Source organism: Neofelis nebulosa, chromosome 6 (genome assembly GCF_028018385.1).
Source record: "Neofelis nebulosa isolate mNeoNeb1 chromosome 6, mNeoNeb1.pri, whole genome shotgun sequence".
Taxonomy (NCBI): Eukaryota; Metazoa; Chordata; class Mammalia; order Carnivora; family Felidae; genus Neofelis; species Neofelis nebulosa.
The window spans coordinates 143,160,026-143,185,131 of NC_080787.1; the positions used below are offsets into that span (position 1 = coordinate 143,160,026).

A 25,106-nucleotide genomic window follows, 5' to 3' on the forward strand; every position below is an offset into this window, starting at 1 on the left:
AGGTCTGCAGACATCTATCCATGTGAGTTTCCTCACCTTTGCTTCATGCATGCTGATATTTTCCATTCTGTTCTGTTCTATTTATTTGTTTATTCATTTATTTTTAATGCTCATCAAGATTCACTAAATTAATTTTCATGGTTGTCTAAGGAGTCACGAGCTGGGGTTTGAACAGCACTGTGTTAATTAATGCATCTGACTCCCTCTCCCCCATTTCTGAGACACTGTGACCTCACTGGGCGCAGGAAAGAAAAAGTGTCTATTTCTTCTTGTATACTTGGTATACTTTGGTGCCCTTCACTAGCAGATGCTCAGGTAAATACTTGTTGAGGGAAGAACTCAGCCTGAGTGTTTCTGCCCATGCTTATCTACCTTGCAGGGCATTTGTAAGAACTGAGTGAGATCATGTATTTAGGGCGAGAACACAGGGCTTTGCACCAACAGATGCTCAATGAACATACGTTTCTTTGTGGTTTTCTAGACTAGCTCTCCCTCCAATTCACCATCTGATTGCACTGCAGCTTTTGTTTTTTGTTTTATTTTGTGTTTTAAGTGTAATGAGGGTTTGAACTCCATTAGCCTAAGGTCTCAGTCAGCCCAAGGGCTTTATAATTTTCTGAGTTGCCATAGAGTCAGGGCCAAATTGCTCTTCCAGAACAGTCTAAAAGTACGGGAAGGTCTTGGGGGAGAGTTCTTTTGGTCGTACCCTGGCCTGGGACTCATTTCTCCATGAAAAGTAGAGACATGAGCTCATTAGAACTTCTAAAATGAAAATGGCTTCCACGTTTTAAAAGATTATATAGTAAGTTTAAACTTAACATGAACTATAGAGTGTTTTGTGAATTGAAAGTCTCCATGAGGGCTCAACATTTCAGAGCCACAACACCTAAATTAAGTCTGATGTCACAGAAAGGTGGTGACTTTTGATTCCACCAGAAACTGGTGGTGGGGCTCGGGAGATACCATTTCTTCATCCGCAGAAAGGAGAATCTCACACATCCTCAAAATTCTGTGACCTCAACCATGAACTTGGGAGTCCTTCATTTTACATTTGCTGGAAGGTATTAACCATCGAGGAGATAACATTCCAATGAAAACACACGTCTCGGTGGCAAAGTCTGAATCAAATACGATGCCTGAAACCTCTTCTGTCTGTTAACAGTTTTCTTGCTGCTCTCACGTAGCAGCACTAACTAGTGTCTTACTGAGCTGAGAGCCAAAGAGGCAGGTTGTTATCTGTAGAAACTAAGCCTCCGACACCAAGCTCTTGCATGAATCAGCGCCGTCGTCTGTTTCGAATTGTACTTGTCCATGAAATGTGAGCTTTTTGTTTAATGCGGTGTGAACTGATCATTCGCATCTGGGTAATTTAACCAACCCACTTGCTGCTTTCTTCTAGGTCAGAATGGCTCAGAGGATAACGGAGTTTCAAAGTCTAGCGGAATACGAAGTCTTTCGCCTTCGGCTGTCTGGATTCAATTAACGAAGGCCAGTAAGTGAATTCCATCTCCTACCGGCTGGTACCTGTGCTTCTTTATAAGTTCTTAACGAGCAGGCGGTCCTGAAGTTAGAGGGGGTGATTGGGACCGCCTGACCTGCGTCGGACCCCTGTAACTGCTTTGGCATTAAATTCACGAATTTTTCAGACATCTAGGAAAAATAAAATGCTCGGTGTGGAGAGGTTATCAGGGCGGTTCTCTGCCACCAGCTCCATAATACGGAAGCTTCGCATGTGCTCTTTCTAGGCATTGCCCTCTACGGAGGTTCTGATGGAGAAGAAAATCAGATAATAAGTGGTTCACCTTGAAAGCTAAGCTCCCCCCTCCCCCGGCCCCCACCCAATGTCAAAAGGGACTCCCTTACCTTTGTTGTTTTCAAAGGAACACGCCTTCAGCTTCCATGCAATTCGGGGGCTGTGCCATGGAGAGGGAACAAGAAGCTCATGTCAGGCAGTGGTCTTCTCTTAGTTCGTCTTGCCCATTGTGTTGACCTCCGTGTCCTACTCTTCCTTCCCTGTAAGAGAAGGTGCTTGTCCAGCTGCGTCCCTCCCCTGAGAATGCCCCTGCATGGGTCCCATCTCCTGCAGGACTAAACCCAGCCTTTGAGCCTGGCTTTCAAGGGCTCCGTGACCCAATCCCCTTCCCAGCCTCGTCTCTAACACCCCGTCCTCACCCTTGGCTCTTGTTCTTTATCTGGTGTGATCTCTAGCCCCTTCTTCCCCTGCCTGCCTTGCAAGACTCCCTCATGGGTCAGCCCCTCGGGGCAGCCTTTCTGGGACCCACTGTACCCGGCTGCTGCACACATCTCCGCCCTGTACTCACCCCGTCACATCCAGATTACACTTTTCCTTTTCTCTTCCTCCTGCTAGATGGGCGCCCTTCAAGGGCTCCCTCACTGTCGAGGCAGCATAGTGCAGCAATGAAGGGCACGGTGCCCGGAGCCTCACTCCCCAGGGTCTAAACCCGGTTTTGTCATCTACTGACTGTGTTAGACTCCATCTCCTGCCCTACTTCTCTTCTCTATCGAATGGGGGCCATAAAAACCCCTACACTGCAGGCTTTGTGGGTGTGTTAGATGCAACAGCGCTTATGAAGTACTTGAGACCGTGGCAGGACCTGGTGAGAGCTACGGAAGCGTTGTCCCTTGTTAGTGTCCACTACGCTAAAGACTAAGTTCCGCGAAACAGCGCATTTTCCCCTTGAAGACGAGCGCCATGCAAATTGCAGCAATGATTTGTAGGCAATGCATAAAATTTCTGGGAATTTTAGAACATTTGGCTGAAGGAAGCTGAATGAAAATAGGGGCGCCTGGGTGGCTCAGTCGGTCGAGTGTCTGACTCTTGATTTTGGCTCAGGTCATGATCCCAGGGTCGTGGGATCGAGCCCCGCATTGGGCTCCTCACTGAGCATGGAGCCTGCTTGAGATTCTCTCTCCCTATTTCTTTCTCTCTCTCTCTCCCGGCTTGTGCTCTCTCTCTCTCTAAAATAAAAATTTAAAAATAATAATTTTAAAAAGAAATATATTTTATGAAATCTTAGGGGTTTTTTCACTTATTCCTCATTACATAGCTGAGTCACCAGCCTGGGAAGCCATCACTGCTCCTTTGATTCCAGATGCTTCTAAGTGTATGAGCCTCTTAAAAGTCTCTTAAGCCTATTTTAGGTTCCTTTAAAGCCTGTCATCGTTTGGGCTGCTGTAACAAAAATGCCAAAAACTCAAAGGCTTGTAAATAACACACTTTTATTTCTCACAGTTCTAGAGGCTAAGTCCAAGCTCATGGCACCACGGATTCCATGTCTGGTGAGAGCACACTTCCTCACACTGTTGCCTTCTCAGTGTTCCCTACACAGTTGCCTCCTAGCTCTCCAGGGCCTCCCTTGTAAGGGCACTAACCCTAGTCCTGGGGGCTCCACCCTTATGACCCAATTGCCTCACAGTGGCCTTCCTTCCTAATGCCTCCAGGGTAGGATTTCTTTCTTTCTTTCTTTTTTTAAATGTTTTTATTTATTTTTGAGAGAGAGAGAGAGAGAGAGCTCACAAGTGGGGGAGAGGCAGAGAGAGAGGGAGACACAGAATCCGAAGCAGGCTCCAGGCTCCGAGCTGTCAGCACAGATGCCAATGTGGGGCTCGAACTCAAGAACCACAAGATCATGATCTGAGCTGAAGTTACACACTTAACCAACTGAGCCACCCAGATACCCCTTGAGGGTGGGATATCAACATATGAATTGGTGGGGGGGGGGGACACAAATGTCCAGATAAAAGCACCTCCCACCCCTGCACCTTCACAATATCCGTGACATGTGAAGACGTCTGCTCCCACTACTCTGCTGGTGTTGAACCCGCCATGAATGACCTCCTTTTAAAAAAAAAAAAAAATGCCATGTCTTTCCTCATGCCTCATTCTCCTTTTCCTTTCTTCCAAGGCTGTTACTGTTGATGTCCCACTACCCCACCCCTCACCCCTGCTTCTTCAGGAAGCTCTTCCTCCACTCACCCGAACAGCCTTGCCTGCTTTCCTTGGCTCCTGGGCAGGACCCTCTCCCTTGCCTGGACCCTCTCTACTGCCCCCAGCAGCTGGGTTGGGGGCCTGCCCAGTCACTCTCTCCTGTTCTTCTAGTGATATATTTCTCCTCAGAGAAGTCACTACAAGGGTGATTTCCAGATTTGAATCTCTAGCCCCGACTCCTCTTTTGAGTTAAAATTGCTCTCTGGCCATTTCAGCTGGGGGGGGGGGGTGTCTCTTCAGTTTCAGTGTGACCAACCAACTTGGTTTCCCCCACACCTGCACCCAGGGTCTGTCAGGAGAGATCTCTTACAGCCATCTCGTCTTGTAACTACAGCCATCATTGACATGTTCGTGTCCTTCAGCCCCTTGAAAGTGTCACCAAGCGCTGCTCCTCTCTCACAACAGTTTAGATTTGCATCTATTCTCCATGTTTGTCACCTCTGGCAACAGCTTCTGCTCAAGACTCCCGCTCTGGTGCCCCACTGCAGGACTGACGTACAATTTTCCTATCTGCTCAGAAACCTTAAGTGGCTCCTTCTGACTAATCAAGAGCCAAGTCCAGGTCCTTCTGCCTGGATTCCAAAGCGCCATGTAACCTGATCCCAACCTACCGCATCGAACGTATTTCTAGAACCTTCTCCAGACGTTTGCGGAATACCTGCTTTCTTCCAGGCACTCTCCTAGGTTCCTAGTGGGATCAAAGGATGAAGGAGGTAGGCCCCCTCCTCCAAGACCTTCACAGTGAGGTGGGAGGTTGGAGGTAGAGAGTGTTGCCAGGCACAAAAATTCTAATCATAACATAGGTGCATTGTCCAAAGCAGAGTAAGTGCCAGGAGGACCCAGAGAAAAGAGTTATCAGTATAGATGCATCCTATGCTATAACTTAGATAGTCACTTTCTGTCAACTTGAAACATATTGGTATTTCTTTTTTATTTTTATTTATTTATCTATTTATTTATTTATTTGAGAGAGGTGGGGAAAGAGAGAGAGAGAGAGTGCATGTGTGCACACACACAAGCCAAGGAGAGGGGCAGAAATAGAGGAAGAGAATCTTAAGCAGGCTGCACATCCAGCATGGAGCCCGATGCGGGGCTCCATCCCACGACCGTGAGGTCATGAACTGAACCAAAATCAAGAGTCACGCAATCAACCGACTGAGACATCCAGGCACCCGTAAACATATCAGTTTCATGAGCCATTTTGTTAGCAACAGGTCCAAACGATTCTTGGGAAACCAGACTATTCAACATTTTTTAATAGAAAAGTGTAAGTACTTTACCCCGAAATAGGTTGATTTTTGAGGTAGATTGGAAGGGTGTGCTTTCTTGTCACTATTCGGGGGGTGGGGGAGGGCTACACTTTGCCTGAATTTCTATTTTTGAAAGAGCTCTTTTAAAACATATTGCTATTGGTAAATCCTCTATTGAATTTTTATATGAATGTCAACATCCAATACTGGGCTAAAATCAAAATGGTCTTCTCAGAGATTAGCTCTTTTGTCAAATGCATAAAAAAGGATGGATTTCAGGGAAGGTGAGACTGATAGTCAATTCTGCACTCTTTTTTTGTGAAAAGCTCTAATTCTAACAGCACCCCTCAGCTGCTTCCTGTGTGACCCTCACAGATAAATCTGGGGTGAAAACTCTGACCTGAAGCTCTGGTAAGAAGATCTCACATCAAGAGAATTCATTTCTGTGGAATTTCCCAGCCTACACTCATGGTCTGGCATTCATGAGACTCTGTTGTGTTTGGATGAGAAGAAGAATTCTCTGTGACCTTGAAACTTTTGTTTTGGATGGCTCCTCCTTCTATTACTTCCTCATTGCATTAATGGCTGCCCATGGATCCAAGATAAACCACCTTCCCATGCCTGAGAGACTGTAGTTTAAACATTCGATGTTCTGTTGCTGCGTTATTAGGCTCAGCCTCCTAAGTTGCACTGTAAAATTCTAGAAGGTAAACAGTTGGGCATATATTTTCATGTGTGTCAAATTACAGGGGACACACACACGTTTTGCTACCTCTTTGAACCCTGAATGAGATTTCAAGAGTGTGCACCTCGGGGAGGATCCCTGTCTTTGCATCCCGCCCCAGACCCACCTCTACTTTTCCCCTCACCTGAACATCTGAGCCAATGGAGAATAAACAGACAAGTGCCACCCCACCCTGTCCTATGGGCAGCCCCACCTTACAAACACACACACGTTCCCGCACACATACAAGCACACGTATACATACCTGCCTGCAACCCTCTGCCCCCAAACATGCACATACATACTGAAGGCTTTATAAAAGGCTCTCTTCAAACATGCACCGGATGTTTGCACAGAGTCCAAGGATGGGAAGAGAGTGTCTAGAGGCAATCTCCGAATGTTTCTCTCTTTTGTCTTTGCACTGTACCCTTTCACCCTTCCTCTTAGCCAAAACAGATTTCCATGAGACCTTATTCCTCACGGCTCCTGGCTTTCCTTCTGTCACTGTCTTCTCTCCCTGGCAGAGCTCCAGCCTGAGGTATCCCTCATGTAGATGCTACTGGGATCTGTTTTTCCAGAGGTTATTCCGAGCCTTCCCCACTCTGCCCCTTCCTTTTAGAACCAAAGACATTGGCAAGTCCGTTAGACCATCTGGACAAGAGAGAGCTAAGCCCAGGACGGGGAGCCAGCCCTGGGTCCCATCATTAGTTTGTTCAAACCAGTAGAGCTCTGGTACCAGTAGTTCAGCAATGGCCGGAGCCAGGTACTGATACTGTGATATCAGAGCTCACGGATCTAAATAGGACCCTCATCCCCTAACACTCAGTGGCCAGTTGCACCCCCCTCTGAGGAAACCTATGAGCCACACCACCCTATGGCATGTCAGCTTTCATTTGTCAAGTTTGGGCAAGTCACTGTGCCAAAAACCACTGGGTGGGTGGATACACATTTGCACGAATAGTTTTCAGTCATTATTGCAGACAATCTGGGGCCTCAGCGGTGGGATTTGATTTGAAAAGGATGTGCAAAAATACAGAAAGAGAAGAGTGAGTAAGCAGTGATGGACATGAGAAGATGTTTAGAACAGCAGAAGCCTAGAATGAGCCTGGGCTTGCAAAGATGCAAAGGTGGTTAAAAGGGCTTTTAAACTCTCTTTAGACAGAAGAAAGTGGGAATGGGGATCACAGAGGGGATTTAATGAGCAAAGGGGAGGCTGGGCTAAGGGATCCCTCTAGCCCTGGGAATCAGTGATTCTCCCAGACAGATGTCCGTGTTCCATATGAGGTCCACACATGTCCACGGATGTGAACTAGGAAGGTAACTCTAGAGGCGGAAAGATCGGCTACTGCAACGTCATTAGTGATTATTGCTTTTCACCCACAATGTTTAATGTGGCTTCCAAAATTACCGAATTGATTCCCGGGGTATAGTTTATTTTCCGCAAGATTCTGATTTGTTCAGGGTGCTCCCTCATGAGCTGATAATACTCTACACTTACACAGCGACTTTCATCTGTGGATCTTAAAGACTTTTATAAGCATCAGTTAGTTTTCAAGTGTGACTTTGAAATTATTTGCACACCTGTGAAGTGTGGCTAGTAAACACTTTTCCACCCAGGCAAAGCCAGAATACTGAGATGGACGGTCTCCTGGGTGTCCGACTGCTTGTGGATGAGACCCTGGTACTGATGCCCAAATGAACTCCAACCTCTTCTCACCGTTTAGTCCCACCACTTACGTCAGATCTTTGTTTCGACGTTGAACTATCAAATAACATGTGGAATTGGGGAGAACTTTCCAGACTTCTAATCAGTGTGTAGATTTGAGAACTGTGTATCCCTTCTGGCTTTACAAAATTGGAGCTGCTTTATAGCCTGTCACACGCATAAACTGAAACACAGAACCAGAGCCGTCTGGAAGGTTCTGGAAGCTTCTGGGACAGGATCGAACACTTTATTGTTGTGTCTCCACCCCACCCCCTGTCCTACTTCCCAAGCCTGTTAACCATTTAACCCTGTTTAACTAGTCATAGGGAATTCCTCCAAGGTCCAAGGTGAAGGGAAAAGCTTGCACATTAGAGGCTCCCCCCAACTCCTACCCCACGGTTCTGACTCTGGCACTGACATTTTCCTAGTTGAAATCCAAACACTACCTGCTGCCTTAATTTCCTCTGCATTTGTCCCTCCTTAAACCCCTACCATCCAGGGTCTACTCTCTCTCCTCCAATGAATTCACTTTCTAAAAGTCTTCAATGACTTCCGACAATTCCAAAAGGCACTTCTCAGGCCATTCCACCTGACCTCCCTGATGCTATTGCCGGAACTATCCGCCTCCTCGAAAGTCTTTCTTTGACCTCTGTGGCCCTGAAATTCCCATTTTCCTTTCGCCCCTCTGACGATTTCTCTCCCTCCTTCTGAGGGCATTTCACAAGGAATCCCACCAGCCTTTGTGGTCCTGGCTCATCTCTGACCCTCCTCATGGGATCAAGTCTTGCCTTCCCGTCTCTGACAGGAATAGGGTAGCTCTCCCTGTCTCCCAGACTGAACAGCTGCAAGGTTATATCCATACTTCACTTCTTTTCATTTTCTACACCAAGGGGCTCACTGAGTTTTTGTTTTCCTTCTGAAGTAGCTCTTAACATTCATGGCCACCTCAACTCAGGCCCCAAACCTAGGGCGTTTCCCCCAAACTCTTTTGATCGTGCACATTAACAAAACATGTTCATATATCGACCTCAGATTTTAAAAGTGTTTTTTTTTTTTTTAATGATTGAGATATAATTCACACTTCTGGTTTTAGGTTGCATATGTATTATACACTGTATTAGTCTTCTGATATTGCCACAGACTAGGTGGCTTAACGAACAGAAATTTATTTTTGCACAGTTTTCGAGGCCAGAAGTCTAAGATCAAAGAGCCATGAGGTTTGATTTCTGGCAAAAGCTCTCTTCCTGGCTTATAGACCACTACCTTCTCACTGTGTCCTCACAGGGTCTCTTCTCCATGCATGCATAGGAGTCGGGGTGGGGGCTGGGGGTACAGAGGGAGACAGGAGAGAAAGATCTGGTGCCTCTTCCTCTTTCTATTAGGATGCTAGTCCTATTTAAATACGGCCCGACAATTATGAGCTTGTTTAGCCTTAGTTACCTCCGGAAGGCCCTATCTTCAAATACAGTTATGTTAGGGGTTAGAGCCTCAGCACGTGAATTTGGTAGGGACGCGTGTCTTGTTGGTAACACACACATTTTCTATTAAACTATTTAAAATATACGCTAAAAAATATGGGCACTTTGAAAGTAAATACACATAAAAATTCCAATATTTTCTTCCCACCATCTTTGTGGATTTCCTTAAGCATACCTGGAAGTACACATTGGTCATTCGAAACCACGGACGGTGATGATCGCAATGTCCTAAAGGCTCTGTCCGCTACCAGGCTTCTGCTCTGCCTTCTGTTACAGCCTCTGCATTAACCTATATAAAACACTGGTTTCTTCTCCCTTCCTCTGAAAACTTTGGTGCTCTGGGTCGCCCAGAGGACAGGCCAACTGCCAGCTTGACCTTCACGGCACCACATGTCCCACCATGACTTTTGCTTCAAGCCATTATTCTTCCTGATGGCTCGCTTGGGCCCCTTTCTCCTCCTCTGCGGGTCCTGGGCCTCTAGCTTGTTTCTGCACAACCTTGCCTGCTCCCTCCAAAATGTTCTCCCTCCCTCCCCAAAGCTCTGTCTCGTCTCTTGGTACATTCGCTGCTCAACAGTGTTCCTCATACTTTCGTGGGTGCCATCGTATTTTTCAGCTGGATCATGAGCTCCCAGAGCTCATGGTCCCGGAGTTTCTTCTCCATCTCCTGTCCTTCTTTTCTCTGGACACAGACTCTGAACCTGTCCTCTGTCACTGCAGTGCTTCTTGGTCCTCCTTCCAGAACGGCAAATCCACAGGGCAGCCTGAGCCTTCTCAGTGGGTGTTCTTGGGCAGAGACAGTCTTGGAGGCCTTGGAGGCAAGGACACCATCTGACTTGCTGGTCACATGTGTACCGTGGACTGAACGTGTTTGGGGCAGGCAACTTAACACTACTACATTCCTCAATTTATTCCAGCTCAGCTTCTTGCAAATGGTATTTCCCAGAAGTTGGTAATGTATTCTCCTAAAGATTTAATAGAAGAAAAGTTGGCTGCTTGTTGAGAAGTATGCTTTTGGCTGCCAACTCGGAGTGCCTTAAATTAATGTTGACAAATGCGAGATGTATTAGCACAGCATCCGTCTCTTTAGTGCCTGATGGGGCTCAAGACGCACGCGTAAATCATTCAGATGACAATTTTCTGGGCTGAGCACTTGGCATTTACCTATCACAAATCAGTGCACCTGTTCACAGATGGCAGCACCGGGACACTGAGGATGATTTGAGATGATGGCCACTCAAGGAGCAAAATGACTTTGAAACATTGAAAAGCAAGCCTGGAGCTATCTCCAAATATTCTTGAATTCCCCCTTTAAAACTCATCAGCATATGCTGACCTGGACTAAAATGAAGGTATCAGCTTACCTCCTGGACTTTCGCTTTACGGCCCTCTGGCTGGCAACGTAGCCATCCAGTTTCCAGTGCGTGCCCGGGGACCGTCAGTGCTGGGATGGATGGCCTCCGAGATCTGTTAGCTGAAACCCACCCTGCTTTGTGAGGTGAATGTGTACAGGCTGAAAATTAGTTTCTGGGTCTGTTTTAGGAGGTGATTGTCCAAAAAACTGAACTGGTTAATATTTAAGCTACCTATTTTCTTTCCTTATTTGCCTGATGAACTTGGCAGAGTGGGTGAATGTCATAATCGTGTTCGGAGTCCAAAAAATCATTTCGCAGTGTGTATTTCAGGTATAATACGGTTCAATGTCCTGAGCCAAGAGTATCCTGCCAACCCCTTTGGGTATCATGCAGTGGCACTGGGGTGTCGCACATGACTTGCACAGACCGTGCAGGCTCCCAGCAGGGGATATTTTGCAGATTAGCGTGTACGTGCCGCTCTCCTATAAGGATCAGTTACTGAATTTCCTCTGTGTTTCTTCATACGTTTTCATCGTAGCCACCTGGGTCTCTCACGTTGACAGCAGAGGGCTGATTTGGTGAGAGTGACAGGTTTGGGGAAGGGCCAGTGCTGTTCGCGACAGCTGTTCACAGAATATTTCTTTGAGACTTTTGATCCTTTTCTTTTCATGAGAAACCCACAGAGAAAGACAGGACCCACAGAGAGAAGGGGGCTGGGAGAGGGGAGGGATCAAAGGAAAAAGAAAAGAATGGAAAAAGAATGAAAGGAAGGAAGGGAGGGAGGGGGAGAGTGAGGGAGGAAGGAGGGAGGGAGGAAGACAGAGAGAGAGAGAAAGAAAGAAAAAGAAAAAGGACAAGAAAGAAAGAAAGGACAAGAAAGAAAGAAAAGAAAGAAAGAAAGAAAGAAAGAAAGAAAGAAAGAAAGAAAGAAAGAAAGAAAGAAAGAAAGAAAAAGAAGAGGAAGGAAGGAATAAAGGAAAGAAAGGGAGGAAGGGAGAAAGGAAGGAAAGACAAGAAAAGAAAGAAAAAGAGAAAGAAGGAAAAGGAGAGATGGTCTCGCAGTCAAGCCCACCCAGTTTTAAAACGCTGCTCCTCTGAGAAGAGTTTAGCTCAGGTCACACTTTCTCATCCAGCCTCCACCTTCCACTGTGGCTGTTGGCACGGGCCACTGGGACCATTACAGACAGCACCGGGGGTGGGGGGTGGCTGACTGTGCTGGCCTCCTTCTTTCTCCCGGGCTGGTGCTGAGGCCTGAGTGGGGAATACCCACGCTGGCTGCCAAGCGAAGCATTTTCATAGCCTGAGTCACCCAGACGGAGCTTTACTTTGTGAACACAAAACAGGCAAATCACAAACAATCACCCCAATCCTGGCAGGCGGGGGTGAGGATTATCGTGAAGTGCCATTAGGTGCACTCAGGAGAATTCTTAACCCCATTGTTCTGTGATTCTGTTTTGCGTGAGGGTGATGGCGAACTTCTAACAATGGGCGAATGTTCTCCCCTCCTCACTGTTTTCTCTAACTCCTGCTTTGAAGCACAAAACCGGCTTGACGTCTGGCAAGTCTGTGTTCATCACTGGGATTTAATTAAAATACACTGAGCCTCGCAGAAGCTTGTGGCTTAGAGTAATGGAAAAGTTTAGGGAATCAGGAACACAGACTGATCCTGGGAAGAAAGGTTAAATTTCCCCTCAAGCACTGGATTTCTTGCCTTCCATCTCCTCCCAGATGTGCCATTTACTCCTTCTTAAAAACAGCAAAGAGGATCAATTAATTTTATTTCAAGTATGTGGTATTTGCATATACAGAAGCGTTATCCAAGTGTTCATACTATTTCATATTCCTTTGTATTGGATTAATTTATAAACATCTATATAAATCCTAAAGTTTATTTATTTATTTTGAGAGAGACAGAGACAGCGCTAACAGGAGAGGGGCAGAGAGAGAGAGAGAGAGAGAGAGAGAGAGAGAGAGAGAGAATCCCAAGCTGGCTCCATGCTGCCAGGGCAGAGGCAGATGCGGGGCTCGAACTCTCGAAACCTTAAGATCATGACCCGAGCCGAAACCAAGGGTCGGACACTTAAGTGACTGACCCCCGCAGGCGTCCCTATAAACATGTATTTATCGAGCACCTACTATGTGTAGAGCAAATGTGGGGTGCGAGGGACGGCATGGTAAGAACTAGGCTGGCTTGGCTCCTTTCCTCACAGATCTTCTGAAGTCTTTGTGGTGCCTCTTGGTCTCTCCATCGTGTTAAGTGAGCTTGACTTTCACAAAGTGTCAAATACTTAAGAAAAAATAAATGGTTTTGGGGGGTATCTGGGTGGCTCAGTCGGTCATGTGTCCGAGTCTTGATTTTGGCTCAGGTTATAATCTCACATTTCGCGAGATCAAGCCCCGCATCAGGCTCTGAGCTGCCACCGAGGAGCCTGTTGGGGATTCTCCCAGTTTTGAATGCCGCACTCGTCACCAGCATATAATTACATATAATTGAATATATCTCTCTAATGGTGATGATATAGCAGTATTCTTCAAAGCATGATACACACGTTACTCCCACACATCATACATCATTTCAATAGCTCCGTAAATCAGTTGGTGGAGATTCCCACCGCGTTGCTTTAGTTGTTGGCTGAGAGAAGGCACTTTGGGACAGTGGCCTGACACACAGTTTTGGATCTGAGTCAACTGCATGTGTTTGTAAAAATTCCTATTTTTTTAAGCCTCCCTGCAGGTCCAACAGAATGAGAATCTCAGGAGTTGGGATCAGACATATGCATTTTCAGCAAGGACTCCCCCAGTCATTTTTGTTCAGAGTAAAATTTAAGAGTATTAGTTTTGAGCTTTTCTCATTAAAACCAGTGCAAAAGCAATCAGTCAATTGGTCAAACCAAACAAACCCAATCCAGTGTTTGGGGTGGGGAGCTGATATCAGACAGGTCTGTGATAAGTTTCCATCCCCCGCCCAAAGCAATAAATCATGATATGATATTGCTTATGTTCAGCTTGTTGGGCCAAGGACCTTTGTCATGTCATCTGATTTCTCACTTTCTTCCTTTGCAGAGTGAGGGCTTAGACCTAAGGATCTTTAGGCACCTTTCTTGTTAACATGAACACACTAAGCAGGTATGTGCAGTGGTGGCCAATACTTTTATCCCTTCCTGTCCATGTGACCTTCCTACATTCTACGTGAACATTGGCCGCCAGGAGATTAAGGCAGAGAGGAAGAAGATAGATGATTAGCACAACAGAAACAAGTCTTAGGGAAATTATGCCTTCAGACTTAATTCTAATTATTTCCTCTCGTCTTTTTCTTTCTGTGGAATAATGTTCTTTGTTCTGTTAGTGACTGAGTTCACCGTTTTAAGATTCGTTCTTGTATTAATTCATTTACTGAACACTTAGGAGTGTCTGGTATGTTCTAGGACAGGGCCATGTGTTAAGGATGTGAAAGTGCACAAACATTTTGACTTCAAAGGACCTTCCCCCTACTAAAATTGGTACAGTTTAGCCAAAGTAGTCCATTTTCAATTCTAGGCTCTTTTTCCTGAAAGAATGATGTAGGAAAGATTTTTAAAAACATTAAGACGAAAAAAAAAAAAAAAGACTAGTTTCTTAAATTGCAAACCTAAATTTTTGAAAGACAATTCCTACCCGGTCACATATCACTGTCATCCACATGAGTGAACGGACAAAACCCACAGCTGTATCATATGTTTCAGCCCTTCCCATCACTCATATAATCACATTCCCTGGGAACAAAGTAAGGCAGGTAGAATTTTTAAAGTTTTTGACTTTCTTGCCACAGAGATGCTTATGTTTATTTTATAACACCTACTATATTCCAGATAGTAAGTCCATATGGATTCATTTCCTGCTTTTCTAAATAACTTTTAGAGGCTGACAGTACACCCAAAGGGGGCCTCTAACTCATGACCCCGAGATCAAGAGTCCCATGCTCCACTGACTGAGCCAGCCAGGTGCCCAGAAAGTTTGTACCTTTTAATCCCCTTCACCTGTTTTGACTATAAGACCTCCTTTAAAAATAATATGTTGCAGCAGAGGGGCACCTGGGTGGCTCAGTTGATTGGGTGACCGATTTCGACTCAGGTCATGATTTCACTGCTCTTAGGTTCGAGCCCTGCATCGGGCTCTGTGCTGACAACTCAGCCTGGAGCCTGCTTTGGATTCTGTCTCCGTCTCTCTGCCCCTCCCCCCCCCTCACACACACACACACACACACACACACACACACACACACAACACACACACTCTCTGTCTCTCAAATATAAATGAACATTAAAAGAAAAAAAATCGTATTTCAGGGGCTTCTGAGTGGCTCAGTTGGTTAAGTGTCCGATTTTGGATGGGATCATGATCTCACAGTTCATGAGTTTGAGCCCTGCATGGGGCTCTAACCTGATAGTGCAGAGCCTGCTTGGGATTCTCTCTCTCTCTCCCTCGCTGTCTTCCCCTCCCCCACTCTCCCTCTTTTTCTCTCTCTCCAAATAAATAAATAAACTTAAAAAAATAAAAAAACAAAAATGATATTTCAAATTAATTTCCTCCTAATTATATTGGAATGTTTTTAATGACAAAAACTCATGAAAGGGTTAGCGTGTTTCAAAATTCTTGCTCGGTTGATATGACTTAAATGTTTTAAACTAAGGGGTTACCTGAATTTATGAGCTTCTCTGTATATCTTGGATTTATAAGTGGGGGGAAAGATTTGGATTTATCTTCAATTTATGATCAATTTTATATTCAGCAGAGAACTCTACCATGAAGTCATTTTACTCAACTATTGTAAATTCCACACAATTTGAACAGATTTTTTTTTTAAGTTTTATTTTTATTTATTTTGAGAGAGAGAGAGAGAGTATAAGCAGGGAAGGGACAGAGAGAGAGAGGGAGACAGAGAATCCCAAATAGTCTCCACACTATCAGCACAGAGCCCGACTCCGGGCTCGAACTCATGAACCGTGAGATCATGACCTGAGCGGAAGACCGATGCTTAAGCGACTGAGCCACCTAGGTGCCCCAGAACAGATTTTTAATTAAGGTTTACAGGTGAGTCACCATGTAAATTATGCAAACTTTTTCTTCCCCCCACAGAAAAAAACATGTACAGACCTTGCCCTTGTTTTGTAGGAAGGGCCCATGAATGAGCGTTAGAAGGCTTGCTCCCCACCCTCAGCAGTGAGACAGACATTCTGTGCCCTTCGTCTTCCTCAGTTTAAAAAGATTCCTCTGTGCTCCCACGTACATCTGCCCGTCACGGAGAGCCGCCTCTGTCATGGTTACGAAGTTAAAACAACTCAGGAAAAAATTGTTTCTACTTCCTTGTTTGTGTGTAAAGTAAGACCCAGGGTTCTGCAGTACGAGTTCAATGGTGAGCTGACCCCCACATGCAACTATGAGGTGGTGGGGGGCGGGGGGGAGTGTCCTGTCCTGGGGCAGCTAGAAGCATTTTCCCCAGAAGCTGGCAGAAATGTGAACCAACACTCGCTTCACGAGGCAACCTGCAGTGTCTGTGGGGAAGGCAGGCCCCTGCTGGAATGCGACACGGCCCTCGGCTCCCAGGCCTGGACCCACGGTGCACACAGCAGGAGGGCCTGCTGATGGGGCACCTCCACGCTCCTTGTGACACAGCCTTCCCGTCTCTGATTTCAGCCCTCTCCCGAAATGTCTCGTGAAATGGAAATCCTGAATGCTCTTTCCTGGTGCATTCTTCCTACGTGCTAAATGACTAATTTCATATAATTGAGGAAGCTTTTTCCAAAGACTAAAACTACACTCACTGCTGGAGAAAGTGTAAAAACATGTGTCGTGTGGGAGGGGGACCGGTATTTAAGGCCTGGCTGCATCTGCTTTTTATGAACACTTCGAGCTTCCCCGGACACACGCAGCACCTCCAACAGGCGGCCCCGGGAAGTGCAGTTTTTAAGAGCTGGCTTGGGCCAGCTTTTTACATTTTTATACTGAAAAGTCACCTCCTCCAAAACCTTTGGGGATTCTCAAAATTCCATATATATAAAACAAATTACATATAATACCAATTATATTTTTGGAAATTCTGGTATTTAAATACTAATGTTTAACATTTTATATGTATATATATAAAATATATATTTTATGTATATATTCTATTTATATATAATATATATTTTATGTATATATTCTATATGTATATATAATATATATTTTATGTATATATTCTATATGTATGTATAATATATATTTTATGTATATATTCTATATATATAACACATATTTTATGTATATATTATATATTTATATATAGTATATATTTTATGTATATTATATATATTTATGTATACATATTTATATACATATACATAAATATATATTTTTAAATATATACAAATATATATTATGTATATAATATATATAATTATATATATTATACATATATATGTATACACCAGTCACAGGCAGGCCAATGCACTGAACACCCACGTTGGTCCCCCAGATGGTCCCCACGTTACACATGAGGAAACTGAGGAAGCCAGAGGAAATTGTAGGAATTTGTCTTAGGTCAAACAGCTAGAAAGTAATGGAAGTAACCTTCCTGTCAGCTCCATTTGCTCCAAAGTGCATCATCTTTTTTTTTTTTTTTTAATGTTTATTTATTTGGGGGAGAGGAAGAGGGAGAGAGAATCCCAAGCAGGCTCACCCTCAGCGAGAAGCCTGATGTGGGGCTCGATCTCACGATGAGATCATGACCTGAGCTGAAATCAAGAGTCGAACGCTTGGGGCGCCTGGGTGGCGCAGTCGGTTAAGCGTCCGACTTCAGCTCAGGTCACGATCTCACGGTCCGTGAGTTCGAGCCCCGCGTCGGGCTCTGGGCTGATGGCTCAGAGCCTGAAGCCTGCTTCCGATTCTGTGTCTCCCTCTCTCTCTGACCCTCCCCCATTCATGCTCTGTCTCTCTCTGTCTCAAAAATAAATAAACATTAAAAAAAAAAAAAAAAAAAGAGTCGAACGCTTAACTGACTGAGCCATGCAGACAATCCTCCACAGCTCGTGATCTTAATGTCTGCAGTGTTGCCTCACCTTGATGACACAAGCATCTACTTTAGTTAATGGTTGACTCTGAGGACAAGCGAGGGAAGCTTTCCCATATAGACCCCGTGTATTTATTTTGAGCAGCACTTTTATGGCCTCCCATGCCATGTTCCCACTTTTCCTTAGCAGGGGCACAAGCAGAGAAGCTACGCAGGCTGTTTGTTCATCCCCTTTATCTGGACTATGTTCTACTCCTTATGTCTAATTTCCTTGTCACCATCTTTCACAGCCACCGAATCAATAGCCACATCTGTCCCTCTCACTTAAATTATGTCTACATATTTGTGGGAGTACCCAGAAGATCAAACTGCATGAAGTACGAAAACACGAAGACCACATTGCCTTGGAGATTGTATTGCAGGATTGAGCTCTGAAATGCAACACAGTTTTGTATTTTCCCTTTGTTCCAGGCTCTGACGGAAGGCTTTGACGTTTTACAAAGTATGCCCATGTCCTTTCGGCTGACAACTCAAACAGGCCTTCAGATAGAGATGTGTCACTTTGGGCATCGAGCTAAGACTGTGGCCGTCAGAAAGCCACCAGGCTGATGATGGACAGGTGACTCCGATCCCCCAGGCTGGGCTTGTTCACTCTCCTCTTGTAGGATGGCATGCTAAGTAGTAGGTTTGGCTGCCCCCTCTTCCTTGGCCCCCAAATGTCCTCAAGTGGGGTAAGCCTAACTCATCATGGTCTGGAACTTCCTCTAAGGTGGGAGCCACGTCTTCATATTTTCAGGGGCTTGGGCTGTGCCTGGCAGGCACAGAGTACACGCTTCTTAGCTGATGAAGAAGGAATAAATACATGTACACTCTTTGAGCAAATGGGAGACGAATGGCTTCTGCCTCTTAATATCACACCATTTTTGTGACAGTGTTCCCATAGAAGAATGTTTCAGCCCACAAGTTGGGAGCCCGTGGGGCAGCCTTTCAAATAAAGCCTCAGTGAAAGAACTGCAAACTTAGAAGATCTCCAAGAAAAAGTGCTCTGCACAATAAGTGGAAAACATGGCTTGACTCGGAGTCTTTCTCACGCCTTCCCCATTTACCCCATTTTGGGACTTCAGGAGGCCCTGAATCTGTAGCCCGTGCTTTAAAATGCGGGGCCCCAACCTAGAGCTGTGCTGGGGTGTATGCCGAAGGAAGTAAACCACAGTGCCTAAATATAAATACAAAAGGCTGAATGTAAACACTGAAGTTTTGGGCGGTAACTTGTAGCAACTTCCACAAATGCTGTATCACAGCAAACATGACAATGACAGTGAAGTCATTTATTTGTTTCAAAAGAAAGTTACTATTTTCTCCAGATACTAATATACCCCACAAACATTTATGAAACCAGTCTTTCTCAATTTGCTTCTATTGCAAACAGATGAGCTGGTGTCTCTATTGCAATAAAAAGCCGTGAACATACCAAGGTCTGAGAGGCATTTGGAGAGCAGGCACGTCCTATTACAGCGCCCCCCCCCCCCGCCCCCCACCACGGTCTTCTCAGGGTCTTGCACGTGGTGCCGAGAGAGCCGGTGGAGGCGTGGCCAGGAGGGGACATCCTAGAGGCACAGCTCTAGCTTTTCAATTCTATTCCACGGATGTCTACATCCAAGATCCCTCCTCTTCAAGGAGGAATTCTGAAAATGTGCGCTCGGCTCAGCCCCACCAGCTGATTATAGGAAAGGCCACCACTTTGAGAATTCAGTCTTTCATCATGTTGTAACATGGAGAGGACATTTCCCCGCCCACCTTAGGACCCCTGACGGAGCCTCCCACAGCCAGAAACTATCCTTGCATTTGCGGGTTCTCTTCCTGTGGCACTTAGAATCTGTCTGGTGAGACAGTTGTTTATATGTACCTCGTGTCACATCCTAGGCTGCTTTCACGACTGACTAGTTCTCTGTGTTCGTGTTTTCCTCAGCCCTTGCTTTGGAGGACAGGGAACTTGGATTTGAATCCTGGCTTTCCTGCTTCTACTAGCCATGAAAACCCAGACAACTTATTTCTCCCGTTTCGGCTTTAGCAAAGTAACAATTTCTACCTCCTCGTGTTGATTTGAAGATTAAATAAGGTAGCATGATGCTGGGGGCGCCTGAGCGGCTCGCTCGGTTAAGCGTCTGACTCTTCATTTCGGCTCAGGTCTTGATTTCATGGGTTCGTGGGTTTCAGCCCTGAGTCAGGCTCTGTGCTGACAGCGCGGAGCCTGCTTGGGATTCTCTCTTTCCCTCTCTCCCTCTCTCAAAAATAAATAAATAAACTTATTTTTTTTTTAATGTTTATTTTTCAGAGAGAGAGAGAGGCAGAGAGAGAGGGAGGCACAGAGTCTGAAATAGGCTCCAGGCTCTGAGCTGTCAGCACAGAGCCCAATGTGGGGCTCGAACACACAGACGGTGAGATCGTGACCCGAGCCGAGTTGGACGCTCAACCGACTGAGCCACCCAGGTGCCCGTAAATAAATAAACTTAAAAAGAAAGATAGCATGATGCCTGGCACGCTATGGCAACTGATGAATACCATCTGTCATTAATAATGAGACTCGTGGGTAGAACCAAGAATTGACCCAGGATCTTTCCTCATCAGGGAGGAATTCTGCGTGTCTGCTCTCAGCCCACCGTTGCAGGAGCTCTGGAAGCCCAAGGCCCTTCTCCCAGTGCCCCTTCTGCTTCGGGACTACGGCTTGGCCAAAACATCACCCATTCTGCCACTTCTCCACGTGTGACACGCAGACAGGTTTGTATAATGAATCCTTGAGTCACGTGAGTGTGGCAGATTTGTGTATTAAAGGGATTAGACTAAGCTCAGGATGTTCCTATTCTTCCTTCCTGAACTTCGCCCCTCAGGAGGCCAGCATGGAAAAGTGTTATTATCCATCTGATAGCAAATACTTCTGAGCAACAGCTTTGCTCAAGAGACCATGCCAAGGCTGTGGCATTTATTTATTTTTATTTTTATTTTTTTCATTTTTTTTTCAACGTTTTTTATTTATTTTTGGGACAGAGAGAGACAGAGCATGAACGGGGGAGGGGCAGAGAGAGAGGGAGACACAGAATTGGAAACAGGCTCCAGGCTCCGAGCTGTCAGCACAGAGCCCGACGCGGGGCTCGAACTCACGGACCGCGAGATCGTGACCTGGCTGAAGTCGGCCGCTTAACCGACTGCGCCACCCAGGCGCCCCAAGGCTGTGGCATTTAAAAAGGAGTGTGGTGCAGCCGCTCTGGAAGACAGTGTGGAGGTTCCTCAAAAAATTAAAACTAGATCTACCCTATGACCCAGCAGTAGCACTGCTAGGAATTTACCCAAGGGATACGGGAGTGCTGATGCATAGGGGCACTTGTACCCCAATGTTTATAGCGGCACTTTCAACAATAGCCAAATTGTGGAAAGAGCCTAAATGTCCATCAACTGACGCATGGATAAAGAAATTGTGGTTTATATACACAGTGGAATACTATGTGGCAATGAGAAAGAATGAGATATGGCCTTTTGTAGCAACGTGGATGGAACTGGAGAGTGTGATGCTAAGTGAAATAAACCACACAGAGAAAGACAGATACCATACGTTTTCACTCTTATGTGGATCCTGAGAAACTTGACGGAAGACCATGGGCGAGGGGAAGAAAAAAAAAAAAAAAGGTTAGCGAGGGAGGGAGCCAAAACATAAGAGACTCTTAAAAACTGAGAACAAACTGAGGGTTGATGGAGGGGTGGGAGGGAGGGGAGGGTGGGTGATGGGTAGTGAGGAGGGCACCTGTTGGGATGAACACTGGGTGTTGTATGGAAACCAATTTGACAATAAATTTCATATAAATAAATAAATAAATAAATAGGAGTGTAAGGCACAGTCCTGCCTTTTAGGACCTACGGTCCCTGTCACCAAGACAGGGTACAGTGTTAAAAGGCAGCTGAGGACACCAGGGAAGTTTTCCGTGGTAACAGAGTGGCACAAAGGGAAATAAGGAAAGGTCAGGGTGGCTGGAGAGGTCAGATCTGGGAGCAGTGGCCCCTGGTCTCAAGGATTCAGAGGGATCTTGACAAAGAGCTTGGTGTCTTTGTGTCCTCCATGCTGGAGAGAAGAACACTGTGACAGCAAGTTTGCTTTTCAGGGTAGAACGAGTCCTTGGTTGATTGACTCTGGCAGGAATGAAAGAAAATTCATACCAAATTAAAACAGGCAAAATCTGGAGGTAAGCTCACGAAGGTGGAGTGATCTATGAATTTCACCTCAAGACCTTCCATTTGGAGGTGAGGACCACGAACAGGCCTTGCCAACAGGCAGATCTGAACAGGTCTAGTGATGAGATCCAAAAAGCAATTCCAGTCTTGATGTTTATATCCTATTTTACACAAAGACCACATGCACTAAAAACTATAGTGTCAAGACTTTCAGCGTCTTCCAGTGTCAAGAGTCTGTGTGATAAATGTTTGTCTTACTAACATTTCTATTGAAATTACATATTATACAGAAAAATGCACTGATTGTAACATACAGCTTTGTGGATTTGCCCAAATGAACACACCTGTGTAGCCCCAGTCCTGCTCGACAAATAGGACCCTTCTAGAACACCTCCCTTCCCTCCACAGTCCCCAGAGGTAACCACTATCCTGCCACCTACACCACAGATTAGTTTCACCTGTTTTTAACTTTCTAGAACTGGAACTACCTGGTACCAATTAATGTATGTCTGGCTTTTTTTCTCTCAACATTATGTTGTAAGTTTCATACAAAAGTTGATTCATTTACCATGCTATATAGTATTCCATAATAGGAATATATCACACTTGATCCATTCTACTGTTGAGGGACATGTGGGTTGTGTGGTTTTTGGACTATTACATGCAAGTAATGATGCTAGAAACATTCTTATCCCTACACTGAGCACAGTTAAGTGCATTTCTGTCGATGTATGCAAGGGGGCAGAATTATGGGGTCAGAGATTCTACATCTGCTTCATTTTTGTAGCCATTTTCTTAAAAGCTTTTCCAAGGTGATTGTATGAATTTATACTCCCACCAGCAGTGTATGAGACATATACACATCTTTGTCGACACTTGAGATTATCGCCTTTTTTCGTTTTAGCCATTTGGATGGTATGTTGTGGGGTTTCTTTGTTGTCTCAGTTTTTAGTTTCCTGATGACTGAAGGATAGCATCTTTTTGCATGTTTATGAGCTATTTGGGTATCTTCTTTTGTGTAGAAACTGTTCCAATCTTTTGCCCATTTTTTAATTGCAATGACTGATTTATTTTTTTTTATTAATTGATTTGTCTGAGTTCTATATGTCTTCTGGATGCCAGACTTTTATGGGTCCCAATTCTTGCAGATACCTTCCGTCTGGCTGCCTTGGCAGCTTAGCGATTGGCAAATGCCTACAGGAACAAGGGAAGCCTAAAATTGAGCTCCTGTCTCCAAAATTCCGTTTTTTCAGAGATTTTGGTCCTAGACCTCAGTGTCTGGGAAGTTCTTTAATGGCTCCAAACATGACTGTGTGCTTAATAGTTTATCTGGATTTACTGCTAGTTTTTCACTTCAGAAGGGTTGGTCTAATAGAATCTCTTCTTCTATCTCTAGAAGCATAAAGTTAAGAACCAGGTTGTTCGTTTGGGGCACTTCAAAGGAAAACTGTAGAACAGAGGAGCATGTGTGATATCCTAAGGGCAGTGCCCCCACCCCCACCCCCACCACCTATTACTCTGAGACTGGGGGAAAACACTTGTGCTGGGCTCAGGCATAGGGTAGGGGGAGTCGGGGTACAGAGAGGGTCAGAGAGTTTAGCTGGTGGCTGTGCTGGGTTGTGCCCTTGTCCCTGGGGACGGGGATAAAATAACCTAGAGAAGGTTTGGAGATCCCAGAGCAGTGTTGCTGGGGTCAGCAGTGTCAGGGGGGTGCCTTGGTGGCTCAGTTGGTTAAGTGCCCGACTTCAGCTCAGGTCACGATCTCACGGTTTGTGGGTTCGAGCCCCGCGTCGGGCTCTGTGCTGACGGCTCAGAGCCTGGAGCCTGCTTCAGGTTCTGTGTCTCCCTCTCTCTCCACGCCTCTCCAGTTTGTGCTCCGTGTCTCTGGCTCCCAAAAATAAATAAAACGTTAAAAAAACTTAAAAAAGAAGAAGAAGAAAAGAGACAGAGACCCAGAGGGAGAACACCATGGGAAGGGAGAGGCAGAGATCACAGCGAGGTGTCTGCCACCCAAGGAACACGGTTGGAGGCAGCGACCAGAAGGGCAGAGGAAGGCATGGGACAGGTTCTCCCCTACAGCCTCACCAGGGATGGTGCCTCTGCTGACACCTTGATTTCAGACTTCCCGTCTCCAGAACTGGAAGAGAACACCCTTCTGTTGTCTAAAGCCACCCAGTTTGTGGTCGCTTGTTACAGCAGCCTGACAAACTCACGCAACTACTGACTGGAAATGGGTGGGCTGGTGAACTGACCTGAGTTCAATAATGGGGAAGGAAAGACCATTGGATTTCTGTATTGGTCCTCACATTTTATATTAAACTCAGGATTTGAGCCTCTATTTTCCTTACAAGGGTGATCCAGGCGGCCCTGTGTCCACAGTGTTCAGATCTGCCTCTCCCCGCGTAGGAGTTCCCGAGTTTCTATCTACCCTGTTATCAACTGCCTTAACTGTATCAATATGGCAAGGGTCCGGGGCTTTGCTTTTCTGGCTCTTGTTTCGCTAAGCTGGTCTAAATCGGCTTGTCAGAACTGACACCGATTGAGGAAATAGGTACAGTTTACAACCATGTGTACTTTGCAGCAAGGAAGAACTCAGGCCAAGGTCCCACCAGGAAGGGAAGTATCTAAATGACTCAGTGCAGTTACGATATTTTCTCATATAAATGTGGACTCTCAGGGAAGATCTGTCGGAGCGACGGAAGGGCTCGGGAGAGTCCTCCTCAATTAAGTTGTCCTCGTTGCTTATAGGAATGTCCGAGATTGCATCGTGTATGATCATTCCTTGGTTTCTCAAAGGCATCGCCAGTGTTTCAATTAAAGCACAGATGTCCCTTGAGAAAGTTCATAGCTTAAGCCCTTAGCAGCAGTCAGGGTTGTGTATGGTGTCACTTCCATCCCAGGACCTAGAGGAGATATTGGGGAAGGAACACGGAAGGCCACAGCCTAGGGTAGGGCTCGGTCATTACAATGCTCAGCCAATATTCAATAAACATCCATGTGGTAATGATGATAATTACCTTGGAAATCTGGAACCGTATTTCCAAAATGGAAAGGAGTTCATTAATAAAATGAAGAGTCCAGCTTTTCCCCATACAATTGGTGATCAGCCCCACCTACTCTGGGTCAGCTGGTGAGTAGGTCTATGACCACGGGCAGGTTGCTTATCCTTATAGTGACCCAGGTTACTCCTCATCTGTGAAATGGGACAATAATATTGCCTATTGCAATAGGCGGTTACAAGATGCAAATGAAATAAATTGTTTAAAGCATTGAGCTCAGCGCTTGGTGTAGAGTGAACGCTCAATAAACGTTAGGTGTATCACCAGTCTGCGAATTT

At 45.5% G+C, this 25,106-nt stretch overlaps 1 protein-coding gene and 1 long non-coding RNA gene across 7 annotated transcripts in view; one reads left to right on the forward strand and one right to left on the reverse strand.

Moving 5' to 3' along the window:
- The window catches only part of SCAF8 (SR-related CTD associated factor 8), a 225,003-nt gene that overhangs the window by 193,329 nt on the left and 6,568 nt on the right, over positions 1–25,106 (forward strand). For 2 of the 6 annotated variants that reach the window (XR_009263418.1, XR_009263420.1), the window contains 2 exons: positions 1,400–1,492; positions 5,635–10,747. The gene's annotated coding sequence lies outside the window, so the exon portion shown is untranslated. Of the gene's footprint in view, positions 1–1,399; positions 1,719–5,634; positions 10,748–20,176; positions 20,327–25,106 lie in introns of those variants that run through there. The other 4 variants (XR_009263419.1, XR_009263421.1, XR_009263417.1 and 1 more) reach the window with 3 other exon arrangements.
- On the reverse strand, positions 1,667–9,449 carry LOC131515083 (uncharacterized). The gene is made up of 3 exons (XR_009263424.1): positions 9,342–9,449; positions 1,864–2,013; positions 1,667–1,766 (listed from the first exon to the last, which is right to left on the reverse strand). It is a non-coding gene; the product is annotated as an uncharacterized LOC131515083 (long non-coding RNA).